This window comes from Malaclemys terrapin, chromosome 1, assembly GCF_027887155.1.
Source record: "Malaclemys terrapin pileata isolate rMalTer1 chromosome 1, rMalTer1.hap1, whole genome shotgun sequence".
Lineage (NCBI taxonomy): Eukaryota > Metazoa > Chordata > Testudines > Emydidae > Malaclemys > Malaclemys terrapin.
In genome coordinates this window covers 162,059,147-162,072,618 of record NC_071505.1, presented here as the reverse complement: position 1 = coordinate 162,072,618, position 13,472 = coordinate 162,059,147, and the positions used below count along the sequence as shown (strand labels likewise).

The window sequence follows — 13,472 nt, the reverse complement described above, 5'->3', positions numbered from 1 at the left end:
TATAAAGCGCTTTGGATAAAAGTGCTATATAAAAAACCCCTTAATAATAATTAACGTTTTTTTGTTCTGCATATAAAAGCACACAACTCATATTTTAATATCAGTAATCTTAACCTTTCTAATGCGATGGGGGCTGCCCCGGTGTGGGAGAGAGGGCACATCCAAGCTGGGACTGGGAAGGAGGGGGGAGTCTCTCCCCCGCCACAGCAGCCACAGAGTTGAGGCTGGGAAGGAGGCCCGTATCTCCCCAGCAGCCGCAGCCCTGGAGCTGGGGAAAGTCACCTCTTTCTCTGGTCGCTGCAGCCTTGCACATCCCAAATTCCCCCCACCCCCTCTTCTCACACTACTGCCCCTCCCACTTATTCCCTATTCCCCCCAAGTCCACCACCTGACCTCACATGTGCATCTTCTCCAGGGTCCAGGCACCTAATTAGTGGAGCCACGCCTGCATGGCTCCACTAATTATGTGGGTGTCCCTTCATTTTCTCATGCGTGGCCGCCCAGGCGCACATCTTAGAAGGAACTATCCACAGACCACCTGAATGGCACTTGCAGACCACTGGTGGTTCACAGACCACAGTTTGAGAACCTCTGCATTAGAGAACATGCTTGTTTAAAGTTGCGCAATGCTCTCTTATAACGTTGTTTGGCAGCTGCCTGCTTTGTCCACTGCTTGCAGGAAGAGCAGCCCATTGGTGCTAGCTGCTGAGGGCTTGGAACCAGGGTGGGTGGGCAGCCCCCCATCAACTCCCCTAAGTTACCTGGGCAGCAGCTGCCCAGCAGGCTATAAATTTCTGGGCAGGTCAGCTGCCCCTCCCCCCAATGCTGTGTGCTGCTCCTGCCCTCTGCCTTGGAGATGCTTCACGAACTTCCTGCTTGCTGTGTGAGGGAGCGGAAGACGGGTGCTGATGTCAGGGTGTTCCCCTCCCCCACTCCTGCCCCCCATCTCCAGGGGAGGACACGACAGGACGGAGGGAGCTCACTGGCAGCAGCTGCGGTCTCAACTTGCTGATCTACTTAAAAAGGCAATGTACTTAGAGTAGGGTCAGCCTACTTAAAGGGGCAATGCGCATCTCTCTCTCATACACAGACAGGCTGTGTGTGTCTGCCATGCTGTCTCCCCTCCCTCCATTGGTGCTGCCTTGTAGAGTGTGAGGCTACATTAGCAACAATGTGTTAACCCTGGAGGGCTCAGCCGAGTGCTAGTTCATTGTTTAGCAGCAAGGCATTCCCTGGGAAATAGCCCACTCTCTGATTCCACCACCTCAACCACGCTTCACAATCATTCATTGCTGTGTACAGTATTACATTGTTTGTTTAAAATTTATACTATGTATATGCGTGTGTATATATATAAAATATAGTCTTGTCTGGCAAAAAAAAATTCCCTGGAACCTACCTCCCCTCCCATTTACATCAATTCTTATGGGGAAATTGGATTCGCTTAACATCGTTTCGATTAAAGTAGCATTTTTCAGGAACATAACTACAACGTTAAGTGAGGAGTTACTGTATATTTTTTAGAATAATGTAAAAATGTGAGGGCTCTGGGGTGGGGCTGGTGATGAGGGGTTGGGGTGTGGGTGGGGCTCAGGCAGAGGGCTGTGGATGAGGAGTTGGGGTGAGAGGCAGCTCAGGGCTAGGGCAGAGGGTTGGGGTACAGGGGGTGAGGGCTCTGGGGATGAGGGGCTGGGGCAGAGGGTTGAGGTGCAGGGGGTGAGGGCTCTGGGCTGGGGATGAGAAGTTTGGGGTACAGGCAGGCCGGAGAGGAGGACTCCTCCCAGTCCTCTCCCCGTCAGCAGCAGCAAGCTCCGGGGGAGGAGCCCCCTCTTCCCCCCTGCACCACATTCACCTCATACTGTTGTCAGTGCACATGCTCCTAGGGCCCCTCAGGTCCAGGAAGCCCCCTTGCCTCCCCTGTGGTGGGTGCCGGGAGGTGGGGCTGCCATCACATGTGCGCCTTCTCCCCTGCTGTTGCCGCTCACTGTAGCCTCACTGGGGGTGGGGGATAGGGCTGCCCTTTGTCCAGCGGGGGGCAGGAGCAGTAACTGCAGGTGGGGAGGGCCCCCCTGTGCTGGTGGAGGGTCCTGCCACAAAAGGGAAGGGTCTGAGGCGGAAGGGCAGGTGCAGGGTCAGCCTGCCCTGGCATTAGTGGATGAGGGCTCTAGGACCTTGCGGCGGCAGTTGATGCCGGGAGCCAGCAGAGCGGAGGCAGCGTGGAGCTGCAGGGGAGAGGCAGGGCCGCTCCAGAGCTGGGGGAGGTGCACAGGGGCAGCAAGTGGGGGCCAGGGGACACTCGGGGGAGGCATGCGGGGGTGGCAGGTCGGGATGGGGAAAAGACCCGGCCCCAAACATTGGTGGAGCCGGGCCCCTGGGCCCTGAATATTGCTGGAGCCCGGGCACCAAGGGCCCATACAACTCCTACCCTGGCTTATAACTATTACCATAGTATCAAAGTGCATCCCAATCTTTAATGTATTTTATCACACTAGGTAGGGAAACATTCCTACAGAGTATCTGACGAACAGATTAAGTGACTTGCCCAAAGTCACACATGAAGTCTAGGCAGAGCTAGGAGTTGAACCCCAGTGTTCTGAGGATAGGCTACTGTTCTTGACCATCATTCCTCTATCAGTTTTGCAATCACCTCCCAGGCGGCTGCCTCCAGCCAGCTGATCTTTCCCATTCTCTCCCCATGCCTAATTTTCTCTGCTCCCAAGATTACACTTCCATTTTCTAACCATTTTAGATAACAAAGAGCCCTGTATTAGGTTAGATGCTGATCTGGGTTCCTGCCTATGCAAAAATTACTTGTGACTCATTCCTTTCCCTCCCTCCAGCTCATTCAGATGAAGTTGGGAATAAGTTAATCAGTAAGGAGCCAAGAGGCATGACACAATATGCAACATACCTCCACTGGGAAGCAGAAAAGATGATCACTAAACACTTCATCCTCTTTGTTTTGAGCGTTTTGTGTTTTAAATTGAAGTGGGAATAAAAGTCCCTCTAGACTAATTTCTACTGATGATGTGCACCATCCTACAGATCAGCCGAGGTGCTTTTGCTGACAGCCTTTAAATGTGCACTCATGAGGGAGGGTGGGCGGTCTCGGGAGATGGTCCCTAGAAGTGAAATTCGTTCCCTCTGGTAATTCAGATTGGTTCACTTTCAGAACATTATGCAAGATTCTTATTTCAGAAAGCCTGAAGTCTGGCAGCATCGAAACTTTGGAGTCATGTTCCAATCTTAGGCATCTTGTTTTTTCCCTGATAGAGGTCATTAAAAACAAAACAAACATATAAATTAATCACTCACCTCCACCACTCTTAGTGCTTTCACAAACATCCAAAATATTAAAAAGCCAAGGACAAACATCCAGAAAATACACAACAGTCTCATGTAAAACCAACTAAGACTAAAATAACACTCGGCCAAGATAATAACCACCCACCATCTAACTACCTCACAGGTCTCAGCCCACCTCCTCAACAAAAGCCTGAAACAAATGAGGGCTCTGCCAGACCATATGGGGAAAGAGGGAAAGGAGGAGGAGCATTTCCTGCCAGCTTTCTAACTAGTTAGGACTGTAGGGGTGGAGAAGCCAACTTCTAACCTCTGCCCACTTTGTAACCAATTGAAGGACAAGGCCAACTTCTGCAAGTGGCATCTTGCTGGCACGTGAAGTGAAGACACCGCCCGTAAAGCTCCTTTCCTGAACATACCCTGTCATCAGGGATACCTATTGCCAGGCTCAGATGGATCCTGTTCAGGGCCCTTCCTGCTCGGAGCATGTGGGACACTGAGACCCATTCCAGGTTAAATGGACCTATATAAGGGCCATTTCACTGTTGTGGTTCCCACAATAACCGTGGGAATACAATGCAGTTTTCCATTCAACACTGTTATATAAAATACCTTTGTAACATTGTCAGGGATGCACCCTGGATAACTGGTCCTTTAGCATTGCTGCATCACTTGATTATTGGGAGCCCCCATCTGTGAGAGCAACTGGGTGTCCCTAGATCCTCATCTCGCACCCGCAAGGACAAGGGCTGCAGTGCTTCTGTCCAAGGAGGCCTGGTATCAAAGGGGAATCAGAGCTTACTGCAGGGAAAGTAAGCATATTACTAGTGAAGATTCTAAGTTACTTACCTCCACAGACTTACAGAAACTAGGTTTTCTTACTCTCCACTTTGTTCAATAGTTGAGGCTTTAAGTGGCAATACCTGACCACGCTCCAGTGAACGATCTTCTCAGGTCTACTTGCAGGCTGTGCAGATTGTGTACACAGGAAGTGAGTATATTCTTTCTGATCCAGTTCATACCAAGGGTCATGCTCCTGCACACTGTAAATGAAATTCCCACTGCCTAACATAGAATTAAGCCTAAAGAAAGGGATAAAATAATCCAGAATATCACAAGAAATTAAGACACGGTAACTTTTAACAAATTATATGTTTTTTTAATATATAAAATGCTGTACAATTTTTACTTTAAAGGCCACTGAAATCTGAAAAGGGAAGCCATGAATGGCTTCTCTTCCTTTCTTTGGACCTGGTTGCAAATTGCATGTATATTTTTCCTAACCTGACTACCCGTAGTTTTTATTCCTCGAAACATTAACTCAGCATTCATGAGCAACCTTACAACACAGCAGAGCACCAAGCGTGTGTGCATGCTGGAGGGAAGAGAGAGAACAGGGGAGAGAGCTGGTAAGAAAACCATTTCAAACTTCCTGGGGTTTATTCTAAGCAGTGACAGGGGAAAAAAATCCTTTAAAAATGATGAGAAATAAATTATCTTGGTAATGCTAAATATATATTCAGCAGCTATGTGAAAACAGCCCCACTAAAAATAGTAGTTGCCATTATAAGCCAAATGATTAGGAAATATAAAAAGGAAAAAGGGCTGTAGTGGATCCATGAGATAATTTTACTTCTGAATTATTTAATTGTTAACTTGCTTTTAGGACTTACAAGTTTATGGAGGAAAAGTATACATTTATGTCCAATGCTTCAGTTTTACAGCTCTCTTCTTCTCCAAGTGGAAGTTCCAGCCCCCACACACCTCCTTCATTTCTAGATACACTGCCAAGATTTCTGAAAGTTAAAATGCAGCAAGTTTCTGTTAAACATTACTTCATGCTTCTGGCATTAATGTAATAGAAGTCTGCATTGGGACAAGAGGGAGAAGCAATGAAAGCTGATTTCCTGGCATGCAGTGGAAATCCTGAGAAAATTGAAATCTGCCATGAATTTTAACAGCTGCATGGCTGCTTCGCTCTATATGAGTACATAGTTACATAGCTCTTTATTATACCAAGAGGAAAACACAGACACTTCAAGAGGCAAAAAACCTAATTCCGCCATAGGTTTGCTGCTGTAAAGATCCCAGTTTACTACATGGTCCAACTGATGTGGATGCAGTAGCAAAATGAGGACAGTAACATGCATGAAATTAAGCAGCAGGCTGCAACTTTTATTAAACTTTAGCACAGGGGAGAGGGTGCTACTTACCCATCATCCAACCTGTCCTATACTAAGCATTTAATGGGTTCCAGTGCAGGGGTTACAGGGCTCCTTACCAGGGAGGCTGGAACAATTTTTTTAGTGAGGGTGCTGAGAGCCATTGAACCAAACTGTAAACCCTGTATATAATGGGAACCACTTCAAGCCAGGGGGTGTGGCAGCACACCCAGCACCCCAAGTTCCAGCAGCTATGCTCCTTGCCATTCAACCCTTAATTCAGCATGGGCTATTCTCAGTCTACCCCCAGGACTCAGCACTTTGAGTCCTAGCAATCTCCCCACATCCTCCCCCAAAAGGGGGACAGAGGGTGCTGAGGAGCGAGGCCCTTGGCCTGCGAGGGCCACAGGATCTGACCTCAACTTGCAAAGGCCACAAGGTCTCACCCTATCCTAGGAGCCCAAAGCCCATCACCAAAATCCCAGGTCTTACACCTCTGGGAACTGTTCATTTTATCCTTTTAACTGCACAGGCAACTGGCCACAAGTTGTGATGAATTAACAACTCAACCCAAGTACCTCAGTTAGGTACGAAGCACGTTCCTACTTAACCCACTGTGACTCAAAGGTGCTGCAAAGAAGGTGTAAAACTCCCTGGTCCTCTGCCAATTGGACTATGAAAGAAAAAATTCTTCCTGACCCCACCACAATGGGCTATTGGTTAGACCCACAGCATCTGTCAGATTCTCATTCCTAGTTCAGGGTGGGGCTTCTGGAATAGAGCCGAAAGAGGCTCCACCTGGTCCCCACTGCAGGTTAAATTCTGGGAGCTGGGGAATGCTGGCCAATCAGCACCCCTTTCCCTCTAGCTGGCCAATGGGTACCAGAGACTTTGGGGAGAGAGGAGCTACCTGGTGTCCCAGTGACAGGGCTGCCCAGAGGGGGGGCAAGTGGGGCAATTGGGGGTGGTCCACAGGGACCTCCACGAGAATATAGTGTTCTATAATATTGCAACTTTTTTTTAATGGAAGGGGCCCCTGAAATTGCTTTGCCACAGGCCCCCTGAATCCTCTGGGCGGCCCTGCTCAGTGAGTGTCTCCTTCTCTTGCTGCTGGTACTGTCCCCTTTCATCACTGGCCTCATCAAGTTCTCCCACCTGTTGAGGCATGTGGGTGGCATTTAGCAAAGCTGGAGATGTCAGTACAGGTCATTAAGGCTGGGTAAATACTTAAACAAAACTATTCTGCATACTCAGTTAAATAGAGCCCAAAAGTCTCTTTCCCAGAATTTGCAACCTCTTGTATTCAATTTCTGCAAACGTTGTTTGTACTAATGTTCACGGAAACAGAAAGCAAATATGTATGAACAAATATTTACTAAGAAAGTGATACAGCAACCACTTTGAAAGCGCTAAGTGAGCATGGGAATCATGCAATCAGGGAACAGAAATGATAGTATGTGTTTTAGATCTGGGGTTCTCAACCTTTCCAGACTACTGTACTCCTTTCCGGAGTCTGATTTGTCTTGTGTACCCCAGGTTTCACCTCCACTTAAAAACTACTTGCTTACAAAATCAGACATAAAAATACAAATGTGTCACAGCACACTAGTACTGAAAAATGGCTTACTTTCTCATTCTGTCTGTATGAAATTTTAGTTTGTACTGAATTCACTAGTGTTTTTTATATAGCCTGTTGTAAAACTAGACAAATATCTAGATGAGTTGATGTACCCCCTGGAAGACATCTGTGTACCCTGAGGGGTACACATACCCCTGGTTGAGAATCAATGATTTAGATGACAACTCACAGCACAAATGACAGTGAATACTTGGAAGTCCCTGTCACAGCAAATAGTTCTTTAGCATTTAATAAGACAAAATATAGTTCCATATATTGAATAATTATCAGTAACACATTTGTAAAGAGCAGAGTCTGTTTGTGGACAATTAAACATTTTAAAAGGCTACATTCACTGAGTGAAGTGTTCAGTGTGAATAGTTTGCCCAGTGCTGCTGCTGATAATGGCTGGTATGACAATGTTCACATACATGGTTGTTTACTCTAACCATTAAAAAGAACAATTGTTCATTGTTCCCTTCTTTTCTCATTTTATGCCCAATCTGTGTTCCACCTGGTTCTTAGGCACCATATGGTCCAAATCACAATTCATGTTGCAGTAGCCAAGATTCTTATGTACTGATGCAAAGGAAGGAAAAATGGTGCATGTACTTTAGCTTGAACCCTATTTTTCTATATAACAGATTATTGGCTGATGTTTCCATAGGGTAATCAATAGGTGCTAGGAAACTAATTTCTGGAACCTCAAATTCTGATGTTTCTATTTTGGCAAATCATCTTAATCTCCAGAGAGTCTTTCCTAGTCTCAAGGACTGATTGCCTCACCTGCCTATTTGTGCATGAGATCAATAGAGTGAAGACACCAGCTTTTTTTCCTGTCTTGTTATCTTCAATCAACTATTAATGTATGTGTTATGCTGGAAAGTGTTAATGGTTGCCATCAGTCACAGACATGGTTAAAGTACATACTGTATTAAGCTCCTTTAATTCACGCTAAATGGAAGGAGCAATTAAATGCCCTTATATGTCACAATAGCCACCACCCCAAGGCACTAGCCTGCATGGTCAGGCCTCAGCAGAATCTAAGCTATGTGGGCTGAAAGGTTTTCCTGGGTACTGACTGCAAATACAGAGACTGGAGCACTGATCTGCATATCTGTATGAGAAAGGCCTGATCTACACTACGAGTTTAGTTCGAATTTAGCAGCGTTAAATCAAATTAACCCTGCACCCGTCCACACAACGAAGCCATTTACCGCAACATAAAGGGCTCTTAAAATCGATTTCTGTACTCCTCCCCGACGAGGGGAGTAGCGCCGAAATCAATATTGCCATTTTGAATTAGGGTTAGTGTGGCTGCAATTCAACGCTATTGGCCTCTGGGAGCTATCCCACATGACCGCTCTGGACAACAATCTGAACTCTGATACACTGGCCAGGTAGACAGGAAAAGCCCCGCAAACTTTTGAATTTCATTTCATTTGCCCAGCGTGGAGAGCACAGGTGACTACGCAGAGCTCATCAGCACAAGTAACCATGCAGTCCGAGAATCAAAAAAGAGCTCCAGCATGGATCGTATGGGAGGTACTGGATCTGATCTCTGTATGGCGAAAGGATTCCGTGCTAGCAGAACTATGTTCCAAAAGACGAAATGCCAAAACATTTGAAAAAAAATCTCCAAGGGCATGATGGAGAGAGGCCACAATAGGGACTCACTACAGTGCCGCGTGAAAGTTAAGGAGCTCAGACAAGCCTACCAGAAAACCAAAAAAGCAAATGGAAGGTCCGGGTCAGAGCCGCAGACATGCTGCTTCTACACGGAGCTGCATGCAATTCCAGGGGGGGCCGACACCACTACCCCACCTCTGACTGTGGATTACGAGGAGCGGGTAATTCAGCCATGCCTGAGGATTCTGCGCACGGGGAAGATGAGGACGAGCTTGCGGAGAGCACACAGCACTCCCTTCTCCCCAACAGCCAGGATCTTTTTCTCAGCCTGACTGAAATACCCTCCCAACTCTCCCAAGGCAGTATCCCAGACAATGAAGCCATGGAAGGGACCTCTGGTGCCTGACTAGCCTAGGTGTGCACCCCCATGAAGTCCAAACCCCATGTTACACAATCAGCCCAGATGGACACCTAACATGGTTTGGAGGAAATTGGCTAACAACAGCTCTCACAAAGCATCCTCCTATCTTGTACGTTTCCTGTGCAGTTTCCAGGCCACAGGGTTTTGGATAAACTTCAGATAAGCAGTTGAACTTTTTGATGCTTATCTGAACCAGGGCCAACCCTCCCACAACTGCGAAGGTTCTCTCATTGTCAGTACTTTTCAGGCAGAAAATTAACTGGGGTTCAGGGTGGAACATTGTCCTTTGTGGAGGTAAACAACAGTTATTCTGAGCACATTAAGAAAAGTGGTTTGCCTGGGTTTGTTTATTGACAGGAAACATATGCTCGTTCATGGAGACTTCCCATGAACATTCTGCTCTTTCTGGTAGTCTCGCTTAGTTCAGCTTTTCCTGATGCTGCAGAATCTTTATATATACAGATTTATCATCATATGAACTAGTTTCAAGATCACTGAGCAATCCTTGTTTACACAAAGATCTGCAATGAAAAAATGCAGGTATCAGCCTGAACTGGAACAGGGATGGCCTTTCATTGACCCATGTGGCATGGCAAACTTGTGGGTTTCTTTACAATTTGGAACATGCATTTGGCAAGCCAGTTGGGGCTTTGCCATTCAAAATAAGGACTTGTTTTAATGCTCTTGGCCAAGACTGCTTGTGTGATGGAACAAGTTGTCATTCCATTATATGATGGGGACAGCATCCTCCTGCTTGATGGACCTGCTCCTGTTCTCTGTTGACAGGACATCTCTGCTGTCAGCTCTTATTAACAACCATCTTGGTCATATTGGTTACCCTATTGGACACCACAGGATGTCACAGTTCAGGACAACTGCACCTGTATTTCCTTGCAGTGGTCCAGCAAGGGCACCTGCTCTCAACCTTCTAGCTCTTCAGTCATTGCCTCTTTTGGGTGGAGACCTGCCTCTCACTCACCTCCGACCATGGTATGTCCAGGCTGCACAGTACCCTCCCTTCACTGTGTATTTCCCAGTACAAACCGGCTGCCTAAATCTCTTCAGAGACTGATAACAGAGTGATTGCCACCGATATAAGTTACCACACCATTCTTTCTAAGTAAGCCCATTTTTATTCTTAGGGTAAAAGTACTACAGAGAAAGCATATTTAAAACAATAAAAGAACCTACATACATGCTAATAAGCTTACCAAGCTCACCTCTTCCCCAGGGGTGTCTTTGTAGTTAAAAGTTCATCAGAACTTCAGCTTAGAACAAGCATCCAGTCTTACAAGGCCTCAGGAAGTCAAGTCCTTCAAATCCCCCCCTAAGGAATGTGGTCCTCTGTGGACCAGGGAGTCCTATCCATTTCCTGGATCAGGAACAAGGCCCTGAGTTAGTCTAATCCCTGGTCATTTATCCCAAAATCCTTTCTTTGTCTCTTGGACCTGGAGAGCCCAGTTTGAACTAATATATGCAAACCTTTCCAGGGGGTAGTTTCAAAGGTTGGCTTTGGAAGGTGAGAATTAGCATTCCTCTCACCACAAGGTATTTCCTAAGGAAATCCACTTCACACATATTGTTCCGATAAAACCTTTGACATTCCTCAAATCTTAGAGAGATTACATTAATCTTGTTTTCCTGCTAAATACATTCCATGCAATCTCACAATAGTACATAAACATTTGCATTTTCAATACAGTGAACTCCAAAGATGCTGAATTTAATTCAGTAAAATTTAATTTAAATCAGTGAGGTTTTTCCAGGATGTCACACATGGTTTCCAACAGACCTAGGTCAACTTTCCACCCGAGAAAGGAAAATGTTGGGGGATTTTAGTACACATGGAGATCGAAGCTCTGACGCACAAGATGTGGATCACATACTAAAAAATGTTAGGTCATTAAAAACTGTCATAATGCATATGCACAAGGGGGCTAAACGAAGCTCACAGAGGCCTCTTAAGTCTGGCATTTTCTAACTTTTGAGTGCTTGACTTTACAACTTTAACTTTCTTCTAACAAGATTTATTTTAATATCATTTACTGTTATTTCTTTTTAAAAGAACCATATTGGCATGCCACATCAATCATCAAAATACTTCACTTAGGAAGGAACATTGCACACACACAAAATGGGAAATGACTGCCTAGGAAGGAGTACTGCAGAAAGGGATCTGGGGGTCATAGTAGACCAGAAGCTAAATATGAATCAACAGTGGTTGTAACAGTGTAACACTGGTGCAAAAAAAGTGAACATCATTCTGGGATGTATTAGCAGGAGTATTGTAAGCAAGAAATGAGAAGTAATTTGTCCACTCTACTCTGCGCTGATTAGGCCTCAGCTGGAGTATTGTGTCCTGTTCTGGGTGCCACATTTCAGGAAAGATGTGAACAAATTGGAGAAGGTCCAGAGAAGAGCAACAAAAATGATTAAAGGTCTAGAAAACATGACCTATGAGGGAAGGTTGAAAAAAATTGGGTTTTTTTAGTCTAGAAAAAAGAAGACAGAGGGGACATGACAACAGTTTTCAAGTACATAAATGGTTGTTACAAGGAGGAGGGAGAAAAAATGTGTTTCTTAACCTCTGAGGATAGGACAAGAAGCAATGGGCTTAAATTGCAGCAAGGGAGGTTTAGGTTGGACATTAGCAAAAACTTCCTGTCAGGGTGGTTAAGCACTGGAATAAATTACTTAGGGAGATTGTGGAATCTCTGTCATTGGAGATTTTTAAGAGCAGGTTAGACAAACATCTGTCAGGAATGGTCTAGATAATACTTAGTCCTGCCATGAGTGCAGGGGACTGGACTAGATGACCTCTCGAGGTCCCTTCCAGTCCTATGATCCTATGATCATCAGGGTTGGTCCCTTTAGATCATAGCACAGACCTCTACCCACTTGAGCTAATGGAATACCTGCAGACTTATCTTTGACATGGACAACCTACTTGGGGTGATGGTGGTGAGACATATATATTTCTAATGGGTTTCACAGCTACTTTCTAGACAGCAGAGCAATGTTAAGATGCAGGAATCAGAACTCTGTTCCAGGTTCTGTCTACTCTTGTGGTTACAAACTGCCAACCCTCCACAGCCTGTTTCTGCTCCCAAACCTCTCAAACCCTGGAGTCTGTTTCTCCCTCACGCTACCACCCAACTCCTCATCCCAATGCATTCCAATCAAGCTATTTCCTGAACCTTTAGCACATCTGGTACATAAATATATTGTGATGCCGGTGCCATGCGAATGCCTGTTCTCACTTTCAGGTGCCATTGTAAACAAGAAGCAGGCAGCACTATCACCTGCAAATGTAAACTTGTAAATGTAAACAAATTTGTCTGAGCAACTGTCTGAACATGAAGCAAGACCGAGTGGACTTGCAGGGTCTAAAGTTTTACATTGTTTTATTTTTGAGTGCAGTATTTTTTGTACATAAAATTCTACATTCGTAATTTCAACTTTCATGATAAAGAGATTGCACTACAGTACTTGTAATGGGGGAATTGAAAAATAGTATTTCTTTTTTTTTTTTACAGTGCGAATATTTGTAATAAAAAATAAATCTAAAGTACATTTTGTATTCTGTATTGTAACTGAAATCAATGTATTTGAAAATGTAGAAAACATCCAAAAATATTTAAATAAATGGTATTCTATTATTGTTTAAGAGCACGATTAATCGTGATTAATTTTTTTAATCGCACAATTAATCACGATTAATTTTTTTAATCACTTGACAGCCCTATATGAACTCACCTTCCTGTGGGTTATATAGACTTTAAGGCCAGAAGGGACCATCGTGATCATCTAGTCTGACCTCTTGTACATTGCAGGTCACAAAACCTCACCCACCGCCTCCAATAATAAACCCATAACCTCTGGCTGAGTTACTGAAGTTCTCAAACCATGCTTTAAAGATTTCAGGTTTCAAAAGAATCCACCATTTACTCTAGTTTAAACCAGCATCAAGTAACCCTTCATCAAGAATCCCTGTTCTCAAAATTAACTTATTTTTTTAGGCCTGAGGTCAGAGATCGAAGGACTTCATCAGTAGAGATGTCAAGACTGCTTAAGTTCTGGAGTCAAAGCAGAAACTGAAACCATTGGAAGGTGGAATGATTATACACCAAGTGCCAAGTCACACTGAGGTGGCATGAGTGTATTTGGATACTTGGCCTCCATCAGCATATAAATGAAGCAGTGCTCAAGTCCTAATAAAAGAAGTACTAGAACATAGTTCTGGTACTGTAAGTAAAAGTACCAGATGTACTGGAATGGTGCTCTAGTGCCCCCCCCCCCTCAAAATGCTGGATTGTCATTCCGGCCCCTCCAAAAACTG

At 45.0% G+C, this 13,472-nt stretch overlaps 2 long non-coding RNA genes across 2 annotated transcripts in view; both read right to left on the bottom strand.

Moving 5' to 3' along the window:
* Positions 1–2,451: 2,451 nt before the first annotated feature.
* On the bottom strand, positions 2,452–4,133 carry LOC128846560 (uncharacterized). The gene is made up of 2 exons (XR_008446799.1): positions 3,916–4,133; positions 2,452–3,266 (listed from the first exon to the last, which is right to left on the bottom strand). It is a non-coding gene; the product is annotated as an uncharacterized LOC128846560 (long non-coding RNA).
* An 873-nt stretch (positions 4,134–5,006) lies between these two features.
* The window catches only part of LOC128846557 (uncharacterized), a 49,128-nt gene continuing 40,662 nt past the window's right edge, over positions 5,007–13,472 (bottom strand). Inside the window, exon 3 of the long non-coding RNA XR_008446796.1 lies at positions 5,007–5,099. This is a non-coding gene — a long non-coding RNA (uncharacterized LOC128846557). The remainder of the gene's footprint in view (positions 5,100–13,472) is intronic.